The sequence below is a fragment of the Narcine bancroftii genome, chromosome 11 (assembly GCF_036971445.1).
Source record: "Narcine bancroftii isolate sNarBan1 chromosome 11, sNarBan1.hap1, whole genome shotgun sequence".
NCBI classification, from domain to species: Eukaryota; Metazoa; Chordata; class Chondrichthyes; order Torpediniformes; family Narcinidae; genus Narcine; species Narcine bancroftii.
In genome coordinates this window covers 74667582-74694810 of record NC_091479.1, presented here as the reverse complement: position 1 = coordinate 74694810, position 27229 = coordinate 74667582, and the positions used below count along the sequence as shown (strand labels likewise).

Below are 27229 nucleotides of genomic sequence, written 5' to 3'. Positions count from 1 at the left end.
TATAACATAACCTGTCACAGTATAAATTGTTATTTTGATTTGAAATGCTTAATTAATGAATACAGAATGTCTGATGTGTTAAATGAAGCAGAGGGCATTAAAATTTAGCATTGTTTTATTTTAATATTTTGGGATTTTTACATTTATAGAAAAATTTATTGCATCATAAAGTTTGGATAATGAATTTGAATAGAAGTTTGAAATTTAGCCATGATTATTTAAGCAGATATTCATTAATGGCATGTACCAATGTTCATTTAGTTGCTAAAGAAAAAAAATGAGAGTTAATTTAGTTTTTCTAAAGTATTATATTTATATGTTGGCTGTCAGTGTAAAAACTCACACTAAACAGATTAAAATTAATGGTAGACTTGCTCTGCCATGATCCCATATTTATTTTTGTAACTACAATATACTGAGGATAAAGATATAATTACCTAGGGTGAGGAAAGATAAAGATATTTGAAATAACTTTCTCCTTAACTGAGCAAACCAAATATGTTTAGTTCTTGATACAAGAAGTGGAATCTCTACAAAGTTTAAGGTTAATTTTTGCATGACTACATAACATTTATGCAGAAAAAGAGAAGATGGGGAAGTTAATGCGAAGAGTCAAATCCTCCACTAACTTGACTAGTGTTTCCACTGGAAAGCAGCAAGAGCCCTTTTTCCTATTTAAATTTGGGTTTATCAACTGTTAAGATATTCAAATAGTATTTTTTAAAATCCTGTTATCTGGCATGACATTGCTCAGCCAGTAGTAATTAAAGGGATTAAAATCCTTAAAGGTCACTACAAGAACATGTGAATAATTTTGCGGCTAGAGGCACAAAATAAGGACTCCATTTATATTCACAATAATAAACAAGCTCATTAAATTTCCCTACAACACTCCCATGGAAATCCCATGACCAGTAACCTGTCAATTTATATGATGCCCTTTCCTTTTCCTTCAGTGGACAGTGTTAGCCAATCACTCGCTATTTTCTAAGGAAGTCTGGTCAGCCAGATACCTACAAGTGTTACATCCATCCTATGAATATTAACAGTCTAAATGATAAGCGTGATTTTAAATAAGGAGAATAAATTTCTTCCACTGCAGAAAATTTAATTATTAATGATTTTCGGTAATGTAATGAATTGACAAATTTGATGGTAAAAATTTCAAGTAATGGGGCACATTCTAGAAATTAAATAATTTAATAATTTTCAACAGAATAATGGGTATGAAATATATTTTCAGGAACTGAACCCAAAATATAAAGATAGCTTTAGAAATAATGCTTTAGGTCAAAGGCAATACTAAGTGACATAGTAAGGAGTTAGGTAAAGGCTTACCTACTTCTCGGAGAGTCATATATATTACAAATAGTATGGGAAAGGAAAAATAATTTATTTATGAATTAGACTCTCCAAGCAGTATTCCAGGAAGCACTGGCCTACTTTCAAACAAAATGGAGAGTGACATAAATTTGGTCTGCTTTTTGATTGCAAATATTAATCATCAGATGGAATCAAGCCAGTTTTGTGTGGTTAAAATCCTGCACATTTCTGTCCTGACAGAGAAAAATAGTTCTAAGCAAAACTATTGAAAGTCACTTCAAATTACTTGCAAGTAAACTGCTGAAAAAAAAATTGGGGGATGTGAAAAAAGCAGGTGGTAGGACCCTGCCATTTAACTACCTTCTGTTTTAAGTTAAAATGACTTTATTCTACTTTTAAATTGGGAGGAACAAATTTGTAGCTGTTCCAAGATTTATATTGGAGGTTATTTATTCCAAAACTCTTTGAACTGAAGTTAGATACAGAAAGTACATAATATGCTTCTGCCCTTGTAGCAGAAGGTACATTGATTTCATGACCGTTAAAGACATCACAATTTATCCTTGAATCGATCAAACCAAGATTAATGAGTCCATTCCAAGTTGCAGTGCAATGTCTCCTGGGTATGTGGGCTTAGACTCATAAAACCATTTACTCACTTTTCCCATTACAGACTTGTAACTTAGATTCAGGTTTCCATCATAGGTCAGAGTAATAGCATAACATTCTAGAGTTTGATATTTCAGCTGAAGATGCTCTGATGCACTAGACATTAGATATGGTCCGCACCTTCTTCAGAATCTCCTCTGCATCTGCAATAGCAGAATTTGCTTATTTTATGCCCACAATATGTTGAGATGCTAAGGCATCTGTGGAGTAATACTGAGGGACTGTTCTCATCCACCTGAGAAGGCAAACAGGCACCAGCATAATTCCTGAAAATATATTGGAAGATTGGGATTGCCAATAGCATTGGGAATTATGCAGCACGTTTACAATGAACGTTACTTTGACTAAGTCCTAAATTCACATAAAAATTAGTGCAGTAAATTCAACATGCAGATTTAGTACAATATCATGGGGCCACATTTCTTTCATGGTGAAAACTACTTAGCCTTTCATAATGAAGAAACAGATTCCCATTAGGTTGGTGCGTTGTGGTTGGAACTAATGATAGAGGTCATTGTGCACATATTTAAAGCTTGCTGGAAACCAGGGTTAATCATTTTCACACCAGATTCCCAGATTTCATGAAAGGGCAATGGCAATCTTGTTTGATGAAAGGGAAAGGAAGGATTTCTACCATGAAGATAGCCACAAAACCATGGGAAAACTAACGGAGCAGATGGAGACATTTTGCAAGAGGGGCAGAGTTGGAATATGTTCATTGACCTCACATGCATTGTCAAGATTAGTGAGTACATCTTTAAAATCCATATTTTCCTACCTGCTCTGCTAGCCTCACACACTGATTAATATATTCCAAACTAGTGCCTCATCTGTTCACCAACCAGCACGCCATCAACCAGGATCCCCATCTGCTTTTCATATGCACACACATACACACAATGACCTACTATTGCTCCCAGATCTCACTGCTTGCGTTCATTACCAGTTCCTCAATCATGCTGGCTCATCACTTAGCCATTCTGCTTTAGATTTCCCTCCTTCCTGAAGCAGAAGGTGATGCATGTTCAATTTAAGTGACAGCAGATTACTGAGAGGCACACAGATTAAGCAGCTTGCAGGATAGACTGCATGGCCATCAAATAGTCAAGATGAGGGCAGAAACAGTTGGTGATTAGTATGCACATTTTTAATCCTCTTTCACATCCCAATTCATTCTCATCACATTATTTCTCTCATGACTAGCTACAGTTGGTATTGACATAACTTGCTTCATTGATCTTCCCTTTATTATGACATGACCACCAAGTATCGTGGACTTGCATTTCTATAGCAGCTTCAGGATGTCCAGAAGTCACTTACATGGAATTATTATTAGGAATGTAGCCACAGTTATGTGGGAGCTGAGCGGACAATTTTGACATAGACACTTAGCATCCCATCAAAGTTCCCTTGGATATTGGATCTGCATGTAATGAGCATGTGGAAAAGAGTCATCTTCATCTAGGTCATAGGGAAAGGGTAGCCCAAGAGGGTGAAGTTGCACACAAGTACTGCTTTAGAAAATCACAAATTAACACTTTGATTTGCCGTCCTACTGGAGAAAGCTGGCGGAATGCTTGGTGCATTTTCTGGTCTTCTAAAGTGCTTGAACACGTCAAGAAGCATGAATTCCCATGCTTTATCCTCTCACAGGGCTTTAAATAGAACATGGCGATTCAGCCGCATCAATATTAAGTGGGGGAAAAACTCTGCTTCAATACACAGGGATCCAACCCCCCCCCCCCACCCCCATACAAATTTTGATAGCAAATATCCCAATTTTCATTCCAGCAAAAGCCACAGCCATCTAATATTTCAGTAGAATTTTTTGCGTGCCCGCTCAGAATTCTGCCATCAGGATATAAATATCAATGTTTAATGCAACTTTGAGGGTTTCAGAGCACTTGAGAAATTTGTCCTCCAAATTTGACTGAGGTTGTGGAAGTATTGGCCAGGAGAGTGGCAAGAGCAACCATTCTACGTTTGCACATGTTGTTGGCATGCAGCCAGCCACATCAACCAGATGGTGCAGTGTAATGCATGAGGGTTTTGTCCAAGTTATCAGCTGCCTCCGCCACTGCATTTTATTTTAGCAGTCAAGCTCCGACAACTGGGGGAGCAATATATATGAAAGTTAAAGCATAAACATAATGGTTGATGGTCAGCCATGTCCTTATTGAAAGGTTGAGCAAGCTTGGCCATATGGCATACTTCTGTTCCTATTTCTTGTGTTCACTTTATTATGTTCTGAGTGCATTTTCTGCCCCATTCTCCTTGTGAATCCATGAACTCTTGCTGCCTGTAGGAACTTATAATGGGTTTCACTGCAAAATTCAGGAGTTGGGAGAGGAGAGAAAGCTATTGACTATTACATTTCAGATCATTATCAAGGATTTGAAGCTATTCAACTCATTGTTTTAGTACATAGAACCTCTGGACCAATCAGAAATTATAATATATATCAAATAACAAAATATGTCTCTATCTAAAACCACAACTAAAAGCATAGCAATCAATCTGTAATGGATTTTCTGTACAAACAGGGTTTAGAACCATCACCAGAATCAGGGTATATATTGAAATTTCTTGTTTTTTTAAATGTGAAAACCTTCTAATTTAAATATTAATCGGAGTCTTTCACCATCTTTTCTTAAACATTATCTTCAATCCCATTACAAATGCAACACTGAATAGTCAAGGCAGCCCAAGGTTATGAGAAGTCTCAACACTGTAATTAAGGCAGTGGGAGGCATGTTAAATTTAAGGCACATTTCTGTGACAGAACCAGCACTTAAATTCACTAAGAACCTTGTGTAAGGACTTATGATGGATTAGCTTGGCATAAGGTTATCTGCTGAGTACAGCCACACCAAAGCCAAAAGGTCATAACAAACTTGTCAGGCTAGATTGCTTTTCTGCTTTTTTGGGGGTTGAAACAGTGCTGTGAATCACTCTTAATGTGGTTAGGAGAGACATATAATGATTGTAATATACACAGAACAGTTTTATTGGGTTTCCCCATGCAACATGGTATTGTAACTGTTTTAGCAAGGAATAATATAGGACTCTTGTGTTACGAGCCCAGTACACCCACAAACCCAGCAGCAATAGATATTCACCAAGACAAATGCTTACTTAAACAAAAGTTGCTTTTAATTATCTTTTAACATGAAAACAGGATCAAACTTTATCTTTTTACTATTAACTTAACTTAACCCCCTTCTAATTCTAAGCGCATGTATATGTAATGTGTGTATAAGTTCAGAAAAATTATTTGATTCACAGTCCAATCTCACTTCTCATTCCTCCAAGTTCACTGGTTGCAGGCAATTCTTATGCTGTACACAGAATTTAACAACAAATTGTGAATTTTGCTTGAAAGTTAAATGGTTTCCGCTCAGGAAGGTTCTTGTCGGTTTTCGGAGAGAGATTTGTTGTTCACTGGACACCTACAACTGATTCCTTGTAACCAGTCACTTCAGTGTCTTGTCAAAGAAACGTTCCCCATCAGGGTTCTCCAGATGTTAACCTCTTTCTTTCAGGTCACCACAGAGTTCCTTTTAGTTTCTCTTATTTCAAGATAAAAATTAGGCAGCCAGTCCTCTCCTCTTGTATGAATCACAAGGGCTTTGACCAAGCACTGACTAAGCACTCACAACCCATCTTCCAAATGAGGTTTTTCCACAAGCTTTCCAGCTTGTCCTGTTCCAGTCCCAGCTGCTGCTGCGGAACTGATCTCCCTCTCACATAAAAATAAGCCTGTTTTACTCTCTCTGCTTGAAAAACCACATGACCCTCTTAGAACTGCAAATTCCTCCCAGACAGCCTGCAGCTCTGACGAGTTCTTTCATCCATTGCCTTTTTGTAAACAACAATCCATTAGTGAAATCTTTTGGGCACTCTCCAAAGCTTTTGCAAAGGCTCTTGGAGCCGGACTGTCTAGCATGAGCGGAGCTCCAGTATTTTAAATAAGATCTGTTTTAAAGTGTTTGTATGTGTCAGGCACTGAAAAAAAACCTGCCCCAATTTATCTCCCAAAAACATTTCTATAATCTGTCACACTTGCTAGTTCCTGTGGCTGTCTGTATTTTGTCTGGGAGGTCTGATCTCTACTGCCAGATCTGCAAAGGACAAATCACAATACAAAAAAAACATTTCCATAACTCTGTTTCTTGCATGCAGTTTTCCCATTTCTATACACAAGTAGTCCTGTGTTGCAGCTTTGCCAGGCTTGGGACCTGATTTTTATGTATGCTTTAGGCATGCACTGCTATGCTTGATATTGAATGAGATTTGATCGTTTAGCATGAAGGTTAAGATAATTAACACAATCTATAAATTCTCTGATGACACAACCATTGTTTGCTGAATAACTGGATACGTTGAGTAGGAATACATGATGGAATTTAAGAAGCTGGTTAAGTGGTGCCAGGACAGCAACTTTGCTTTCAACATCCATAAAGACCAAGGCTGTTTGGCAGACTCCATTGTTTCACCATTCACCCTCTTTCATTCCCAGCCCATTAATACTCAGTAATCTTTCCAAGGTAAATGGTTATTATGGAAAGCTCTCGTCTTTTCTTCCTGACAGCATGTCTCTCTGCAAATGCTGATAGGAGTTGGTGATGAAAGACAGAAGCTCTGGTTGGCCTTAAATGTCCCCCCTCTTCCTCGACTTTAGATCTGCAAACTGCACATGAGATGATGGGGTATGGGGTTGAGGGCAGGCAAAAGTCCACGCAACTTAAACACATTAAAAATGCATATTTAATAGCACCTCGAAATGACATCAAATTTAAATTCCTGCATTTAAAAAATTTTGTATAATGCACCTAGAAATATTACCGTAGATGTTACTTCAAGCACAATACTTCAATGCTGGATATGAAGCAAAATTGCAGATCATCATTAATTATCTCATCTCTGTCTTTGCACTTTCCCAGAATTCCAATAAAATCAGCATCTCATCACTCTTCTAGACTCTTCTCACAGACTTGTTGTTGTAATTGAGTCATTTTAATTGTCAGACCTTAATAAGGTTTCCTTTGTCTTAACAGGTGGATCATGGCAATGGGAGTATTTCACAGGAGGTGAGGTCAAGAGATTTATGTTGGGGGTTTTTCATGTTTACCATTGTAAATCCCTTTATGACCCACAAATATTTAGTGCCTTGCAAACATCTTAAGTTTTTGTTAAATGTCTTTCATTGCATCATTTTTAATCATTCGTTTCTTTCATACAGAAATCATGCTTCTATCATTTATTTTCTTTAAGCAATCACTGCTGTAGCATTTTGAAATTTTTCCAAAAGATCTACAGGACCTTTTTATTATCTTGTGTGTCTACCCTGTACACATTATTTCCTTGTGTGCACATGTACAACATGTGTGTGTGTGTGTGTGTGTGTGTGCACATGCTCCTGTTTGTGTACCCATGTGTGTAAATACCAAAGGAAGAGCAGAGCCTAAATAAATGGTTTTGTTTTATTCCCTTACCTTGTCCTGACCTTTTAAAATGCCACTCCTCTAATATTTCTGCTTCTAAAACAAAGGTTTCATGGTGGAATATTCATATTTCCCCAATGGGTAATGTCTGACATATTGAGCACCTCCAGGGACTTCTGTTTTTGTTTCCACTTGCTTGCTCTGTGCTCTGCCAATTCTATTTTTATAACATATTTTCAAACAATTTATTTTAGTATTATTTGGTCCAAGTTTATTGCAAACTTCCTGGATCAAAAAAAGTGGAAATACTCCAATATACATGTGTGATTAATATCTCTCCCTGGCTGATCTGCAAGGAAGCTTGATCAATTGGTTTTGGAAAGAACCTTGTACTCCATTGTAGAAGCAAACTTGTTTAGGTCCCAGTACTAGGACATCAGTAGCTTTGAGATGGTCCAAATAAAGCATTACATTCTACTGCAATTAAACATACTTATCATGTACATCGTGGTCTATAATATACTTGCTATTTAACTAATCTTTGTTGATTATGTTAATAAGTGAAGATTAGTTAAATGGGAAGTATAACAGCAATCAGAGCAAAATAATGGAGAAACACGAGAGACTGCAGATTCTGAATCCGGAGCAATGTACAATCTACTGGAGGAACTCAGCAGGGAGCAGTATCAGCAGGAGAAAAGAATTGTCTATGTTTTGCATTGGTCCAACAGTGGTGGTGAAGGGTTCAACCTGAAACATCAACAATTCTGGTCCTCCCACTGATGCTTCTCAATCTGCTGAGTTCCTCCAGCAGATTGCTTTTTGCTTGAAAACACTGAGTGATTATAAGGGCAAAAAGTATATTAGAAGCAATATGCAAACGGACTACTGACCAATGAGAATTGACCATGTCCTCTCTTCAGTAGACTGGAGCTCCAGCACAGAGTTAGTTAAACGACAGCGCATAGATTTAATTCTGACTAACTTTAAAGACAAATGAGTTGCATTTATCACTGGAGAGGGATGTAACGTCAAGTTCCTAGCCTCCACATAATGGAGGACCTCTCCTTGGGCCAGATATCAAGGCAACTGTGAAGAAGGTTCACCATTGCCTCTACTGTCCTAGAAGAGAATACTCTTATCAACCTTCAAGAGGCCTACTGTGTACAGTATAAACTGGTTTGAAAACTCAAGTGCCTAGAAATGCAGAAGGCCACAGAAAATGGCAAATCTCTCTAAGCCTATCAGAGATGTTGACATCTATGTGAGGCGCTGCCTCAAAAAGGCAGGCAACATCATAAAGGATAAAGGACCCTCATCATTCTCTTCATAGCACTACTCCAGGACCACCAAGGATCCATCTGGACTATGGTAATATCACTTTTATTTTGCCCTAACTGCATTTGTGAATACAGTACTTAATTATTCTTGTATAATGATTATATTTTCTTGCTCTTGTTGTGGTTATTTAATTATACTTATTGCTTATTAGTAGATTTTAAGTACCTGTGTAGCTGCAGCAAACAAGCATTTCAATATATCTGCAAATTGTGCTTATCCATGTGACAATAAAATCTCATTTATGCATTCATTTTGAAAGGATCTAAATTGAGACTGCTCAAAATCAATTTGCATGAGTACTTTTAACACAAAGAGAATATCTCCTCATTGAGAAAAACCACACCTTGCAAAGACCTAGCTGGACAGTAAAAATTATTCTTTAAAGTGGAAACTCCTTGGACCCCAGGTGACACATTCACCAGAAACAATAGTGAATGTACACCAACTCTTGTTGGATAACCAAGTTTTCAAGTAACATTACCAAAAAAAACTCAAGTTTATACTGGTATCTAGTTTGATGAAATGCCTGAAAATCAATGTATAGAAAACATAAAATAACCTACCTGGGTTCTATGGTTGGACAAGAGGGCAATCAACTGATTTTACATGGATCTTGTTTTGGAGTGTATTCTTCATATGTCCATTCACAAAGATCGATGATATTTCTGCTGGTAAGTAGAGTAGTACTGGTTTACTTGATGAATGGTAATAATGGAATCTGCAGTCACAAAGATCCAAAAGCCACAATGTAGAAGTTCCTGCTATTACATCATAATATGTAAAGTGATTTGTATGAATGTTTCATACAATGTGGAAAAAGGGAGAAATTTAACATTGGCTGCCAACATACTAGCACCCATTTTACACTTCCACACAAAACCAAAATTGCTGCCAGCACATTCAAAATATTTGAAATTGAGGCTGCCTGGCATTCCTCCTGCAGATTTAGTCGGTTCAAGTTAGTTCAGGGTTCCTCTCAGGTGAAGTGTGCAGTTTGAAGCCCTACACCACAGACATGGACACTTTATCTGGATGAACATTTTGGAGCTGACCTGATTGAGAACAGTGATATTCATATTGGTATAAGAATTACCAACAGAACATTCATACTGCAGGAGGGCAACGTCATATCTTTGCCAACCTCATTAAATGCACCCCTGCTGCACCAGGGAAGACTTTAATTTCCCAATGCCAGCCATCCTGTATCCTCTCAGAATGAGACTGCATAATTAGTTCCAATCAGGGTTGAATTACAGACAGATTTGTGCCTACGAAATCTGAAGTGAATGACTACGCATTTAATTTAATTTGGAATTTTAAACTCTCAGAGACAGGTCTTCTAATCTATCATTCTATCCTGGATTCAAACAAAAATATCACCGGTGTTTGGTTCTGGTACATTAATATGCAGAGTTCTGCTCCACGTGTCTGCAAAAAAACACCTTGGGCAGCGCCATAGGCAGCAAATTTAGAATCCGAGAAATTTTTAATAATGTCACCCCTTGACAATACCACATCTGCTCCAGACAAATCTCTAAGATGGTCCTATGAGATAACTTGCTCAGTGAAGTAGGCGGCTGGTTGTCAGAAAATCAAGATTTACAGGATTTTGAGTTTCTTAACTCAAGCTTTCCGTGTACATCATGATTGTAATTAAACTGCACATGGAAGGGTAGAAGAATAGATGTGACAGCAGCAATACAAATGGGGTAAATGACACAGGAAAAAGACAGGAACCCTAAAGTGGTGAAATGAAAAGATTAGTGAAGAACTGACAGCCTTTCTGAGTCACTGGAGCTAGGGTTGTATCAGTAGTTTGGAACTGCGGCAGGAATACCCATATTTAAGAAAGGAATGAGATAGTTTTGAGCAACTCCAGATCCACCATTTTTGCCCATAATGAATAAAGTAATCCATTTAGCTTGGAACAAACTTGTTTAATGATAACTCTGGACAACAGTGCCCAAGATGGATTTAAATGGTGAAGAATAGTCTTAACCAAGTCTCTTGACCCCATTGAAGATATAACATCCTAAGCAGTCAGTGCAAAATGTTTGATTGTGCATACAATCTTTTGTGAATGCCTCATTATCAGTTAGAGCAACCTTTGGCAATGACAAAACTGTGGAGAAAATAATGAATTCTCATTCAAACACTTTATCATTATTTCTGTTAATTTTTTGATGTGTTTACTCTCTCATATTGTGAGGGCTGCTATGCGAATAATTCTGACGCCAAGAATTATTGCATGGAGATAAGCCATTATCTTTAATTAGCTTAAACTTGTACACACCAGTCTTAGTGTCCTTGCTGGCTCCACGTGTCCGACTCTTTGAAGGGGCTGGCTCAGTCATTATACGGGTCGGTGATTGACAGCTGCCAGCTAGGGCCACACTCCCAGGTTGCCTACCTGCAGGTTTCCCACTGCAGTAGGCCGGTAGGAGTACCACACTTATATGGTAATTCTCTGAATGTTTTTTTGGGTGACAACTTGTTCCTTTCACGGCTATGCATTTCTGCCCTGTTGTTTGTTTTGTGGAAGAAGAATCATCCCAGCCAGCAGGTGAGAGGTCAATGAGGTAGAGCCAAGGCCACATGGAGAGAGATGGAAAGTGGGTGGTGCTGAACCTTCCTCAGTAGAAAATCTGGTTTACTTTGCAAATGGTGCAATTTATAATGCTTGGATGGAATAGAAGTGCCATGAGCAACAGTTATTGCAAAGGTGACAAATATTGATGATGTCCATTATCAATACACACTGTTCTGTGTGCATATGCTCGATATTCTTGCTGCAGCTGAACAGATATTTATGAAGAAAAACTATTATAGCAAACAAAAGAAATTAAATTAAAAGAAATAATAAATGTATAAGATAGATAATAAATATTCTCAGTAAGCCTAGTGCAAAAAAAATGATTTGAAATAATGCAGACAGTACACAAATTGGAAAGTTTTAAATATCAGTACCAATCTGTGATAATGCTCAGAGTAAGATCAAATATAGTTTTATAATCAAGGATTATTGCAAATAAATGTGATAGAGACCGGGACAATCCAAAGGTGACAAGAAATGCTGCCATACAACATGATTATTGGGAACGCTGCAGTGCAATAAAAATGCTGGCTTTTAAAATACAGTACTGTACATACAAATAAGTCTGAAAATTGACTCTAGTTTGCATTGAGTACATAAAATAGATCTGAAGAGTCTCTTCTAAATTTCAAGGGATCTTCCATAACAATGCGTATTTTAACAAATTCTAGTGTAGTCTAGTGTTAGAGCTATTGCATGGAGATAAGCTATTATCTTTAATGATTGAGTCAATTCAATCCAGACAATATGTTTAGCTAAATATTGATAATGGTAGCTCTAAGCTAAAGCGTTTGAGAATAGTTTAATATTAAAGTGAGACTTCTGATTCCGATTCTAGTATGAATGAATCCATTAAATAAAACAGAAGAGCCTGTAGGTTATGCTTGGATTGTGTTTAAGAAAATAGGCAGCATTTTCCAGAGCTGATAGCAATCAGGCTGCCAACACCAAATGTTTTCCACTGTAATCTGTCTCAGGATGATACTGTTCATGCACTCTTATGAAATAAAATTGTCATTTTGAGGTGGACAAAAATTGAATTTTGGATCAACAAAGATACTTTAATAGTGGTGAACTGATATTGTAAAAGGAACATTGGAAATCTGATTTGGTTTTAGAACTTTTGCACAATTGAAAAAGTTTGACAAGCCAGACAATTGTTTCCAAGAACCAAATGTTATATGATAAGTTTGTAGGATTTGTTTATTGCAAAATGAAGGACTTGCTGCTTGCTTCAACGTTTCTTTTAAAAAGGGGACAGATGTTTGAAAAGCTCACCACTGAAGAAAATCTGGAGGTGAGCCCAATTATCACAGCATATTGACTCAGGCTCAGGTTTCCCATGGCCTGGAGTTGATTGCAAAAGTCATCCTTGAGTAGGCTGCTCTGAAATCTAAAGGCTTGAATGCTCATTGCCAATTACATAATTTTGCAATGAAATCACATCACACAATTTGTTCCTGCATATGTAAGTGGACAAGGAAAGTATAAATCTATTTGTCTTCCTTTGAACCTGAAAAGCGGCTTGCATGACAATAATGAATGTAACAATATCAATTTTCTTCTTACAGAAAGTGAAAAATTAGAACTTTTGTCATCTTGCATTCTTTTCCAGTCTTTCTTAATTTTCCACCTCTCTACTTTTCCTGATATTCCACAGCCAAATCATACATAAAGGATGAAAGTTTGCTCACTTCCAGCTACAAATTGTACTTTATTGCAAACATCACTTTGAGTTGTATAAGAGCAGATTAATTTATAGAGCACTAAAAAATTCTTCAGGTGAAACCTATAGACAATTCTGAACTTTTAATACACAGAAACTATTTGGCTGCTTAGAGAAAAGAAACAAAATGCCCCTCCTTCTATGTTTGATATTCAGTTCCTATGACCCAACATAAGTATCACCTATCTTCTTGCTTAAAATTCTCACATTTTTCTCTTCGTTAACCGTTGCCTTCCACGCCAAATTACTAATTGCACGCTCATCATAGCGGTTAGCACAACGCTGTTACAGTGCCAACGATGGGGACCTGGATTCGAATCCCACGCTGTCATTAAGAAGGTTGTGCATTCTCCCTGTGTCTGTGTGGGTTTTCCCCAGGGACTCTGGTTTCCCACCACGCTTCAAAATGTATGGGGGTTGTAAGTCAATTGGGTGGAATTGGGCAGCATGGGGTTCGTGGGCTGAAAGGGCCTGTTACTGTGCTGTATGCCTAAATTTAAAAAAAAATATTAAAATATAACTTGGCTCAGATTTGAATAACAGCAAGCCGTGGTCATGGATAAAATAATTGCATCTAAAAAAATTTATTTCTACAATTTCATGATAAAATGCCTGCCATTAGAAACTCTAATAGTTGCATGTAAGCACCACCTACACATCTATTCCATGCTAGATCAACTCTTTCCAATTCTATCAAAATTAGGAACATGATTGTAAGCAAGAATATTACTCAGCAGAACACTGCCAGTGCCAATGGTTTAAACAAAGTCATATCTTAAAATGGAGCAAATACTCAGCTGTTTCTTTCATTTATAACTATAATTCTTGAGTACATTGTAACTCTGTTCTGAGGTTTAGCCTGATTATGATTATTGGCCTTTTTGGGTCATAGTGTTTTATAGCATGGAAAAAGGCCTTTCAGCCCAACTTGTCTATGACAGCCAAGTTGCCAACCTAAGCTAGTCCTATTCGCCAATATTTGGCCTGTATCCCTCTAACCCCCTCCCATCCAAGTACCTACATGATGTTTTTTAAAAATATTTTTCATTCTGAAGAAACTAATGGGATTATAACAGGTATTCTGTCACGGTTAATTAAAATTAAATATGATATATCTGTACAGTATTCCAGAAAAATTAATCACATTCAATTTATGGTATTCTGAGTGTGTTCATATTGGGATTTGTTATTACAGTTTTTAATAGCCTATTATTTACAGTTTTAGGACATTCAATAAACAATAGGCACAGTTCACATTAGGGACCAATGTTTACACTTTGGCTGAATAGTGCCTTTTTCCTGGGAACTGCAAGACCCAATTTGTTCTAATACAGCACACCTGCGTTTGAATTGTACATCTTGTTGCAAAACCATATTGGAAAGAGACTAGTACATGTAACACTATTGTCAAGGCTGTTGCAAGACCTGCTGAGCTCCTCCAGCATTTCTACATTTTTGCTACAATCACAGCATCTCGTCTTTTGTGTTTTACTCTTCAGAACACCATTGTCTGCCAGAACTAGACAGGTATCAGTCAGCTCTCTCCCTTTATTTAAACCCAGTAACGTCAGGCTAAAGCTCAACATTGCAGCTGATGGGAATTAGGATTTATTGTCATGAACAAGTCATGAAATCCGGTGTTTTGCTGCAGCGTCAGAGAGCAAACGTTCATATTATAACCATCTTACAACTTCACTATAAAAAATTAATAGTGCACGAAAACTAAGGCAGTGTTTGGCTCATTGATCATTCAGGAATCTGATGGCAGCAGGGAAGAAGCTGTCCTTGTGCCATTGGGTGCTCATCTTTAGGCTCCTGTACCTTTGATCTTGTGCACTGAATCATTGATGCTGCCCAAGGATCTGTAGATTTTCATGTTTTTCTCCTCGTAACACCATTGTCCTGCCAGAACTAGACAGGTATTGGTCAGCACTCTCCCTTGATTTAAACCCAGTAATGCCAGTAAGCTGCTGAGTATTTATTCCAGTCCTCCTTCAAAGGAGTAGGAATACAAAGGGTAAGGAAGTCCTGCTGAGGTTGCATAGGGCTTATGGGTCCTTTCGTTTGAAGCACTTTATGTATCCATGCCTTGGAGTCATTGGAAATTATTTTCAATAATTCCTGAAATGAGGTGATTCCCAAAAAGAAAGGTTGAGTAAAGTCAATAGAGTTTAGATGAATAAAAGGCTAACTCAATCAATATTCTCCAAGGGATTGAGAAGCAAAGAGTCTAGAACCAAGAGGTGTGGTTTCACAATGAAGGGTTGGTTATTTTGTATTAAATTTCTCTTTGAGAATTGTAAATCTTTGGAGTTTTCTAAGTGAACTTTAAATGCACTGTGATTGATTTTTGGAGGCTTAAAAAAAAGAAATCTTGGGAATTGAGTGGAGGTCCATATATTTGTGGAATCTTAGAAAATTAGAGGATGACGGCACTAAGTTGCAAAGATGAGTTGAGGTGAAGGAACAACCATGATGTTTACTCAATGGTGAGCAAGCCTGTGGGGCGCATGAGGTACTCTGCTCCAATATTTTATACTCTTGTTCTTCTACCAAGAAAGCAGAATATATTTTGCTCTTCCTTGCCAGAGATCAGAAGGCAGAGCAAACACAAATATTTGACACTTTGTTCTAGTGTCCACATTCCTTGACAGCAAGTATCTTAAGTTCAGTGCCTCATCAGGGGCAGATTCCACATCTAACTGCACTGCAATTCACAACATACCTATATCTCAGCTGGGAACACAGAGTGAGTGAGTGCATGCCCTCAGCCTTTTCTTCTGATTAAGTTGCACTTGACTATCTTTAAATCCAAGGGAAAAGTTTGCTGTTGGCAGGGGGAAAAGCAGAGAAACAAACAGAATATAGTGCATGTTCAGGTAACTTCTGACCATTCTCCCATTCTCTGTCATCTACAATGTTTATTATTATCCATTTTCTTTGCAAAGGTGAGGAAAATCTGTTAATGAATGGCGAGCAATATATAATCGTGAGGTGCTTGTCATGGTTGAAAGGCTTGCTGTCTGTGAGATATAGATGTGAGGCTTGTGACCCGGCTCAATGTGTGAGGGCACAGTAGAATTTATGAATGTAAAGTCTAAGTTTCAATTAACATAATGTAGGCCGATGAGTGATAATACTGTGCTTCATGCAGTAGTGACATGAGCCTTGAGCAGCAATTTTTAACTTATGGTGTTTGAAGACATACTCGCTGACATTAACAGCGCATACAAGGTTCTGGTGATAAAGTCCTAAATGTTTTCTTCTCTATTAAATCTTCCAGTCCAGCATCCAAAATTTACTCACCCTGCCATTCTTTCTATGATTCTTTGCAGGATTAAAAAGAATGGACTGGGATTGGACAGTGAAGTGCTGCCTGGTTACAAATGTACAATTGACAATGTCATTTGTACTCACTATTTAAAGGAATAGTGTAATGAGCAGAATAAATCTAATATCCTGTGCACACCAGGTCATACAGATGCACATTGGTCATACGTGGCAATCTCAGTGTCTGTTTTTCTGTACTCTCCAATTTACACCACCTCCCCCTCCATCCTTTCACAATGTATATACTCAGAAGGGAATGTTATATGAAAATTTTAAATGGGGCTACTTCAGTGAAACCAATCGCAGAAACAGTTTCTACTTCTTGATTGATATCAACCTATTTCCCTTGCTCCTACTTTCATTTCCAGTTTGCAAAGTGATATTTCTTATTTAACTTCAGGTTGTTCTGCTATTGTGTTTGAAATCTGCATAACTCCCCTCTGACAAAAATGATTGGACTAGCATCTGGACAAATATGTACAGAGGATTATATACCATAATCCTTTCCCTCAACTTGGAATACAGTAAGATGAATTCACTGCTTTGCTTATGTTTGAAGTAGATGTTGTTCACTCCAGGTCCACTGAACTATTTTAAACTATTTTATCCAGATGGATCTAAGTTTATTTATTCACCCCTCAGTTAAGATGCTTGCAGATCACTGAACCAATAAATGTATTAATCCTTTTTGCCAAACTAAGAAGGCAGAAAATGAATCAAGCACCACCAAATGTTGATTAACATGTCCATAATGATCAATGTTTAGATATTTAATGGGAATAAATGAGTGCCATGTGGTTAACCTATCAGTTCAAATAAGAAACAATTATTTGAGTTTCTGAATGAAATTGCTGGTTGGAAAGACAATTAAGGACTGTCTTCATAATTCACCATTAGTTAAATCACTAATTATCAAATTACATTTGAGAAGAATATCTAAGACCGATGTAAATTGGTATAATGCATTTTGGATTAACTTCAGATGATTGACAAGCATTGAATAGGTTAGAACTTCTGCACCATGAATACTAATCTGTCTGGAGTTTGCACAGCCTTACATCTTTACCAAAGGCACAATTGATGATGTTCTTACTCCTCAGGACTATGCACTACCTCCCAAAACATCAAGAATCCCTACAATGGCACTTCACTTAGATCCTCCACTCCAATGAATCATTTGCACACACAAGTGGCTCTGAAAGAAAAGAGCAATTGGGAAAAGCAATCTGAAGGTGAAATCTTCCGTTATGCACAAGTATTTGGTGACTGGTTTAACTCAAATTTCATGAATTTCAATCTGACTGTCTATCCTTGTGCCTGGGATGGTATCCTCCCTCATTTTTAGCTCAATAAACAGTGACAATTATGACAGCCTGTGTATCCTCTTACATAAAAAATAAAAAAAGATATTGCATTCAATTGACCCATCTTAATAACACAGAACAGAGTCTTTCATCTCGCAACCAGCTTCACTTCTCTTCAAAACATTCGACATTGAGTTAGATAAGGCTGACTTATTTGTGTTTCCACAGTACAGTATTCATTTTCACATTAAGCTGAGTTTCCATTTTGGGAGCACATCTGAGGTAATGTTTGAAGCAATATCCCAACATTTCTTATCTGCCTTTACTTATTATCCAAACAGTCATCAAAAGAGCAAAGAATGGCATAACAGTTGTGATAGTACAGATCTATCACCAATGTATATAGTGTATATAGTTACTGTATCTAGACTGTGCTTACAGCGATTGGCTGAGAGCTAAGCCACACCTATTGTTTGGGCCTTAAAGGGTTGTGTCCCTAGCCAGGTCGGATCATTCCGGACTGGTCGGCCACCTGTGAAGAGCTCCGGTCGGCCACCTGTGAAGAGCTCCGGTCTTTTGCTAATAAAAGCCTTGGTTTGGATCAACAAGTCTTTGGTTCTTTCGACGAGCTCTACAACAGTAAATAGGACGCAAAGTTCTTTTTTTCTGTCCACCTTGTACTACAATGAGAAACTTTACTACTGTCCCATTTGGCCTTCCCAGATATGCCCTAAAAAGGAACACTAGGGATTTTTCAATAACTGATAGGTTGTGCAAATAGTTCAACTATTAAGTAGGTCAATGAAATACAATTAACAGCTGTTTTGGCTGCAGTCATGAAAGCATTCTGCACAATCTCCAGATTATTTATCTTAAGTGGTTTCTCTGATTAAGGCTTGTGAAATTTAGCTGTAAAATAGACAGAGAACTGTGCCTGTAAATTGATTCCAGATTTTCTTTACCAGAAGCAAAACAATAATCATGCATTACCTTCTGTTATGCAGGCATCACTTTTGCTCCCGAACAAAGAGGTAGAGGCAAATGTGTTAGCTTTCTTTAAGAAACTCTTGGATAACACAATGGATTGGAGGGATCTTGGCCCCCAATGCAGGTAAATGGGAGTAAAGCAGAAGAACGTGTTTTGCGGCATGGACAAGTTGGGCCTGCTTCCATGCTGTAAAACTATGAGCTGATGCTGCTCCAATCCTGAATGAGCTGCTGCCCCTTTGCTTTGTCTAAATCTGATTGGGGGGTTGGGGGGTTGATGCCTGTCATCAGCGAGTGTTTTTTTCTGCTCCTATGATCACCGGAATATCTAATGGCATTGCATGAACATAGCTCAAGGCTCCTATATCACCAAAATATGTTTGGGAGAATTCCAATCCAGATATACTTGATGAGAAAAAAATATTTGGAAGAAAGTCAGCTGTGCTAAGAGAGTCCTATTCCCAAATAAAATTTCTGCCTTCCTTTGAAATCTCTGAAAGTCATTATTCAATTACATTAACAAACTGAAGCAATGCTGATTTTATTTTAAAAAGGAATCCTATTATGTATGAGTGGCAGTTTAGTCTTCAGTGAGGCAGACAATCCAATTTTCTTGCAAGGATGATTCAACTTTTGTTGGAAATAATGATCAGAATAAATGTCAAGGTTTACATATAAATCAGAGGTAGGGAACTTCTATTTAATTACACAAAAACATGTTAAATAACACCTTCAACGTTGCAAAAAACAAAAATCTCAAATTGACACCTAATCACAAGTGGGGATAGCAAAGTAAAGAGAGGAGTTTTAAAGGCAATCTTAAAAAGAGGAAGGAGGCCTGGAAAGACAGTGAAGTATGTTTGGGAAATAATACATTGGAACAGAGAAAATGGAATTTGGATAACACATTCATCTTTTTGATAACTCAGGAAAGTGCTTGGAGCTTTTGAAGGCCACTGGGAATTAGGAGAATGCAGAATATTAACATAAACTCATCAAACAGGCTGAATTGACATTGCTGGATACTTCCATTTTGAAATCTGTACACAGAAATTGGAAAATATAAAATGAAAGCAAGATTTAGCTTGAAATGAATGGTCAATTGCTATTAACCACCATCTGAAGGTGAACAGGGGGGCAGTTGTACTGAAGAGACATTAAACTGCTGATTTCTTGACAAATGCTCTCCGACCTGGTGAGAATTTCCAGCATTTTTCTACTTTTAACTAAAAGGTTTGTTGTTTTCTGATGCTCCAGAGAACTGGGACTTTTTGTGCAACCATGGAAATAGTCATGCCAACTTTTTCTTAACCAATCATTATAAAGAGGATTTCATGAATTTCAAGTTCAAATTTATTTGCACTTTCAGTGATAGAGATTGTTTTGCAATCTTGTGCATAATATCCCTAGGTTAAAAACAAGTTTCATTACCTACGTCTGTCTTTAACTCAAATTTGTATTTAAGTTGGATAAGTATATACGGTCCCTATTTAGTGTTAGTTAGTCAGATGTTTATCTTAGTATATAACACATAGACTATATATTTTACCTTTCTATGCATATAAAACACTTACAAAACCTTAAACATAATAATACAGTATATAACTGGATGATGTAGGAGAAGACGATGGAAAGATGGCTATTGTTGGAGAGGATGAACTTGGTGCTGAAGAGTCAGGGTTTGATTCTGCTGTTGGGGTTGGGGTGGGGGTGGTTTACTACTGGAGTCAATTTCTTTTTTTTTTAATTTTTTTTATTTTTCAAACTATGAACCACATTAATCAAAATACACACAAACATTTCCCTCTTGAATATACACAGTGGCATTTTCTCCCCTATTTTCCCCCCTCCCTCCCACCCCCCTTCAAACTCATTAAACGTTCAACATATACAATGCAATAAACCCATTAAACAATGTCATCGCACAATGAAAATAAACAAGAAAATTGTGTCATCTACTTTTACACACTGGGACAGTTCATTTTGTCTTCTTCTCATTCTATCATTTTAGGGGGTGGATGTCTGCAGTAGGCCTTCTCTGTTGTGTTCCATGTACAGTTCCCAAATTTGTTCAAATAATGTGACTTTATTTTTTAAATTATGTTATTTTTTCCAATGGAATACATTTATTTATTTTCATGTACCATTGATGTACTCTCAGGCTCTCTTCTGATTTCCAAGTTGACATTATACATTTTTTTGCTACAGCTAAGGCTATCATAATAAATCTTTTTTACGCTTTATCCAGTTTAAGGCCTAATTCTTTACTTCTTATATGACTTAGAAGAAAGATCTCTGGATTTTTTGGTATGTTGCTTTTTGTGATTTTATTTAATTCCTGATTTAGATCTTCCTAAAACTTTTTCACTTTCTCACATGCCCAAATTGCATGTACTGTTGGTCCCATTTCCTTCTTACAGCGAAAACATCTATCTGATAATGTTGGATCCCATTTACTTAACTTTTGGGGCGTGATATATAGCCTGTGTAACCAATTATATTGTATCATGCGTAACCTCGTATTTATTATATTTCTCATAGTTCCGGAGCATAGCTTTTCCCATATTTCTTTTTTTTTATTTTTATGTTTAGATCTTGTTCCCACTTTTGTTTAGGTTTATAGCTTATTTCATCATTTTCTTTCTCTTGCAGCTTGATGTACATGTTTGTTATAAATCTTTTAATTATCATTGTGTCTGTAATCACATATTCAAAGCTGCTTCCTTCTGGTAATTTCAGTCTGCTTCCCAATTTGACCTTTAAGTAGGTTTTCATTTGGTGGTATGCAAACATTGTACCGTGAGTTATTCCATATTTGTACTTCATTTGTTCAAATGATAATAAATTATTTCCCAAAAAACAATTTTCTATTCTTTTAATTCCTTTTCTTTCCCATTCTCTAAAGGAAAGGTTATCTATTGTGAAAGGAATTAGTTGATTTTGCTTCAATAATAATTTTTGTAGTTGGTAATTTGTTTTTTTCCTTTCTATGTGAATCTTCTTCCAAATGTTGAGTAAATGGTGCAGAACTGGTGAACTTCTATATTGCACCAGTTTTTCATCCCACTTATAAAGTATATGTTCTGGTACCTTCTCCCCTATTTTATCTAGCTCTATCTTGGTCCAATCTGGTTTTTCCCTTGTTTGATAAAAATCTGATAGATATCTTAATTGTGCTGCTCTATAATAATTTTTAAAGTTTGGTAGCTGCAAACCACCTCGTTTGTACCATCCTGTTAATTTATCTAGTGCTATCCTCAGTTTCCCCCCTTTCCATAAGAATTTCCTTATTATTCTCTTTAGTTCATTGAAGAATTTCTCTGTTAAGGGAATTGGTAACGATCGAAATAGGTATTGTATCCTTGGGAAGATATTCATTTTAATGCAATTTACCCTTCCTATCAGTGTTAGTGGTAAATCTTTCCAATGTTCTAAGTCTTCTTGTAATTTCTTCATTAATGGCTGATAATTTAATTTGTATAGATGGCCTAGATTATTATCTAGTCTAATACCTAGGTATCAGATTGCTTGTGTTTGCCATTTAAATGGTGATTCTTTTTTAAACTTTGTGTAATTCACATTATTCATTGGCATCACTTCACTTTTATTTGCGTTGATCTTGTACCCCGTTATTTCTCCATATTCCTTCAATTTCTTATGTAATTCTTTTATTGATAATTATGGTTCCGTTAAGTATACTATGATGTCATCTGCAAATAGACTGATTTTATATTCCTTCTCTTTTATTTTTATCCTTTTTATTTTATTTTCTGTTCTTATCAGTTCTGCCAATGGTTCTATTGCTAAAGCGAACAGTGAGGGAGATAGTGGACATCCCTGCCTAGTTGACCTGCTTAATTTAAATTGGTTCGATATATATCCATTTACTGTCACCTTCGCCATTGGTCCCTTATATAATGCTTTAATCCAATTAATATATTTCTCTGGTAGGTTGAACTTCTGTAATACTTTGAATAAATAATTCCATTCTACCCTGTCAAAGGTTTTCTCTGCATCTAAAGTAACAGCCACTGTTGGCATCTTATTTCCTTGTACTGCATGGATTAAGTTAATGAACTTACAGACATTATCCATTGTTCATCTTTTCTTAATATATCCAGTTTGATCTTGTTTTACTATTTTTGGTACACAGTCGGCCAATCTGTTTGCTAATAGATTTGCTATTATCTTATAATCTGAGTTAAGTAGAGATACTGGACTCTACGATGCTAGTGTTAGTGGATCTTTCCTCGTCTTTGGTATTACTGTAATTATTGCTGTTTTACATGAATCTGGCAAGTTTTGTGTTTCTTCTATTTGGTTCATTACTTCCAGGAAAGGAGGAATTAGTAACTCTTTAAATGTTTTATAGAATTTTATTGGGAGTCCGTCCTCTCCAGGCATTTTGTTGTTCTTGTTACATCTCTTCATCTCTCTTTCTGTCTTGCAGGCGTTCTTCAAATTCTCATGCTTTCTCCGGATCCGAGAACAGTCTGTTTTGCTCCCCCGGGATAACTATTTTAAGCACCGCTGGATACCTTAACATAAATTTATAGCCTTTTTTCCATAGGATCAATTTTGCTGCGTTAAATTCCTTCCTCTTCTTTAGTAGCTCAAAACTTATGCCTGGGAAGAAAATTTTTATTTGACCTTTGTCTTCTCTAATTTTATTCATTGCCTTCTCCAATATATTTTCTCTTGTCGTGTACCTCAGAAATTTTACTAAAACGGATCTTGGTTTTTGTTGTGACTGTGGTTTCGGGGCTAATATTCTGTGTGCCCTTTCTATTTCCATTCCTTCCTGCATTTCTGGCATTCCCAGGACTTTTGGGATCCATTCTTTTATAAATTCTTTCATATCTTTGCCTTCTTCATCTTCCTTAAGGCCCACTATTTTTATATTGTTTTGCCTACTATAGTTTTCCATTATATCCATCTTCTGAGCTAACAACTCCTGTGTTTCTTTAACTTTTTTGTCACTTTCTTCCAATTTTCTTTTTAAGTCGTTCACTTCCATTTCTACCGCCATTACACATTCTTCCACATTTTCTAATCCCTTCCCCACATCTGTAATGACCAGCTCTATTCTACTCACCTTTTCTTCTGTATTTTTCATTTTTCTTTTCATTTCACTAAATTCTAGTGTCAACCATTCTTTTAATGTTTTTATTTGTTCTTGAAAATTTTTTTTATCTATGTACTGTCCATTCATTTTACCTCCTATTCCTCTGTGCAGAGCTTGGTATACTTCTTCTTCTGTGTTTTTCTTTCTGAGGTGCCATATTTTCCACACCTTTGTCTTTTATTTGTTGTGTTTTGTATATCTGGGGCTTTGCTTTTTCTTCACTTTTTTTCTTCTTTTCTGGAGAGGGCTGGTATTTCCTACTCCATCACGTGACTCCTCCACTGGAGTCAATTTCTTGAAGTAGGCATCAACGGAAATTTGTACAGAGCTTTTCTTTTTCTTGTCATAAATGGCCTTAAATCTCCTGGTAGATTTAATACACTACAAATACAGAGAAGTGTATTAGGATTTTTGCCACATAAAACTTGGAGATGGAATCAGCTGCAAAGAAACATCTGTTCATTTCTAGCTGCCTTTAGCCCAAGAAAGTCGAGTCACCAAACTGTTGGTTCACGAGTCATTTGTAAACCAGATGAAATAAGAGTACACAGTACCATACAGTTGCAATGTTCGAATCCGTACTTTTCAATATAGAATCTGTTCTTGCGCTTGCGATATGCTACTCTCTCGCAATGCTGGGCAATGGCAGAATCACACGTGAGTATCATACAACGTACTCTCTCACGATGCTGACTCAACCACGTTCGAACCAGAAGTTGACGGCATTCTACTTCAGGCCGGCTCGTTGGTTCGTAAGTACAAGTTGTTCAAAAATTGGACGTTTTTAACCCAGGGACTGCCTGTATATTGAATCCTCAGCCAGTCCTTCCTCACTGAAGTTCACCAACCTTCTTCAATGATAAATGACTACATGTGTGTTGCATTGTATTCTTCGCTTTCTCTAACGTCTGTTCGACCTTATCAGAGTGACTTTTTAGTGTGTTGATTGTTTCCGATGAGCTTGTCCCAGTGAGCGTCTTGGTTTATTACAAACCTGCAGGAACTTCATGGCTACCACCAGTGGAATAAGAGCTGAACAATTCAAGTTCACATTGTGCGCTATGAAGTCCTCCTTTTCGTTGCCATTTTGAATTGGCCTCTGACATTAAAGGGTTTTTTTTGTTTTAACCTTGGATCTGCGGGCTGTTGAAATAGCATCTTTCATTTGGCAATTGAAATACTTAATTGTCCCAAATTGACAAGGCCAGGGGGAATGATGGCCATTACAGCTGACTCGATGGCTTGGATCAGTTTGCTCTGATGCCAAATCTCATTTGGAACTACATAGACATGCACTCGGTGGTGAGCTTGCAGTTCTCAGTGGAGCAGCCAGCTTGCTCACCATGTGATCCAGCCCTGTGATAATTTTCTCTAAAGCAGATGCACCACATGACCTGTCATCCAATCAGGATGAACACACAGAGGGAATAGCTTACTGATACTGAAAAATCAGTACCCGTACAGAAAGTTTTTAATACATGCAGTTATAAAGAGTGATCAGATGGTAACGAAGCAAAGGCAGCATAATTTTACTATTTGGAGGTTTATTCAGTCGTCTGTTAACTAATCTTGAATTTGGGTGTGTGTGATATATTGGTGTATCTTCTTCCTGATGAGGGAGGTGGGGATGAAGAAGACGTGACCGGGGTGGGATGAGTCTTTTATTTTATGGCTGTTTTTCCAAGCTAGTGGGTGTCCTTGGAAGGGAAGGGGAAATGTGTGAGAGTCACATTCTTGCAGCCTTCTTCCTGTACCACACAGTGATGAACCCTGATAGGATGCTTTCAAAGGCATACCTGTGCCCATTGTTAAAGGATTCAAGTGACATGCAAAATGCCTGTAAAGTAGAGGTGCTTTCTTTGCTACTGTGTTGATGTTGTTAGACCAGGACAACTGAATTGAAATTAAACCGTTGATTACAATCCCTGCAAATTAGCTCTTGGAAATCTTAATCTTTTAGATAAAAGCAAAGATAATCAGGTTCTTAGCATGTTTATTAATGTGAAGCCCATTAACTAATAAGTACTACAGACAGAAACAAAGGAATGCAAAGTAGAAGAATCCTTAGAGACCATGGTGCTAATCAAATACAAATCAATGCATTTTGTAATTGAACCTGACAAATGCCACCATAAATGGCTAAGCTACCAAATATGAAGCTTCTGGCTTCTCGCCAGTGACAGCTGACAGAAGGTGCAGAAATAATGTAATGCTTGGCCTTCACCATCGCCTCTGAGTTCAAATCAGTAACATCTATTTCCCTACAGTATTTTTTCAGTCATTTTAATCATAGGGTATAGTGAAAGGCAGCATATTGCTTGTCAATGAAAATATATTTCCAATTTACCTCATGAAAATAAAGTACATTCTGTGTCACTTTTTAAAATATTCCTATTTTTAATTGACTTGCGTAACAGGATAGGGGCAAGGTGCATTTCAACAGGGAGATCTTGGAGAAATCAGAACATGAAGAATGCCAGAAGGAGCTCTACATTTAAATGGGAACCTTGACCTTTTAAATTTTTCTCATGAACCCAATATTCTGAGATTTCCTTATTGTCTAAAGTTATATTGATCTTGGCTTTGAATTAAAGGCATTGAGTACAAGAGCAGAGAGAATATTGTGTGCAGTTTTGATCACCTGGCTATAGGAAGGATATCATCAACCTGGGAAGGATGCAGAAAAAATTCAGAAGAATGTTGCAGAGCCTGGTTGGTTTGAATAAGAAGCACAGGTTGTTTACACTGGGACTTTCAGTCCCTGGAATGTAAGAGGTTGGGGGGGGTGGTGGGGGGGGGCTGGTTCATATTATTCACCCCAACCGCCTTGTTATAAAAAGCGAACAGAACACACCAATTTGCTAACTATACATATACAATTCGTATTTCACCTGCAAGGCCTCATAATTCTTCCAAACATGAACAGTTAATTGTTTCCCAGCATTTAAAAGGTAATATTTTTTCCATTCTCTTTACCAAAATAAATTAATAAATAATGTATTGCAACAATAGACTTTATCAGTCATGTTTTGTCCCCTCATGCAGATATCTGTATCCCTTTGTAGAGTCTTTCAGTGGTGCGCCTGGCTCACATCCAGTGACCTGGGTTAGATTCTAGCCTCCACCCATTGGATGAAATTTCAATGTTCTCATTGTGACATCATGGGCTCCAGATCTCAAAAATGGTACATTTATTGACTACTATAAATGATCCTTTCCTGAGGTGGGTGAATGAGGAATTGGGAAATGTTCTGAGGCATTCTGAGAATCGTTATTAAAAAATGCATAGAGTCAGGATTGCTCTGCAAACCAGCGTTGGGGAAAATGGTATCTTTCAATGTCATGGGAAAATATGAAAAACATAGCTTGCACATCGTCATTTGCACC

The 27229-nt window shown here is 37.2% G+C and overlaps 1 protein-coding gene and 1 long non-coding RNA gene across 4 annotated transcripts in view; one reads left to right on the top strand and one right to left on the bottom strand.

Moving 5' to 3' along the window:
• Positions 1-27229, bottom strand: part of LOC138745913 (proline-rich protein 5-like) — a 362551-nt gene that overhangs the window by 249042 nt on the left and 86280 nt on the right. For 2 of the 3 annotated variants that reach the window (XM_069903427.1, XM_069903428.1), the window contains exon 2: positions 9341-9495. The gene's annotated coding sequence lies outside the window, so the exon portion shown is untranslated. The remainder of the gene's footprint in view (positions 1-9340; positions 9496-27229) is intronic. The other variant, XM_069903429.1, reaches the window with a different exon arrangement.
• Positions 8767-27229, top strand: part of LOC138745923 (uncharacterized) — a 32135-nt gene continuing 13672 nt past the window's right edge. The window contains exon 1 of the long non-coding RNA XR_011346591.1: positions 8767-8807. This is a non-coding gene — a long non-coding RNA (uncharacterized lncRNA). The remainder of the gene's footprint in view (positions 8808-27229) is intronic.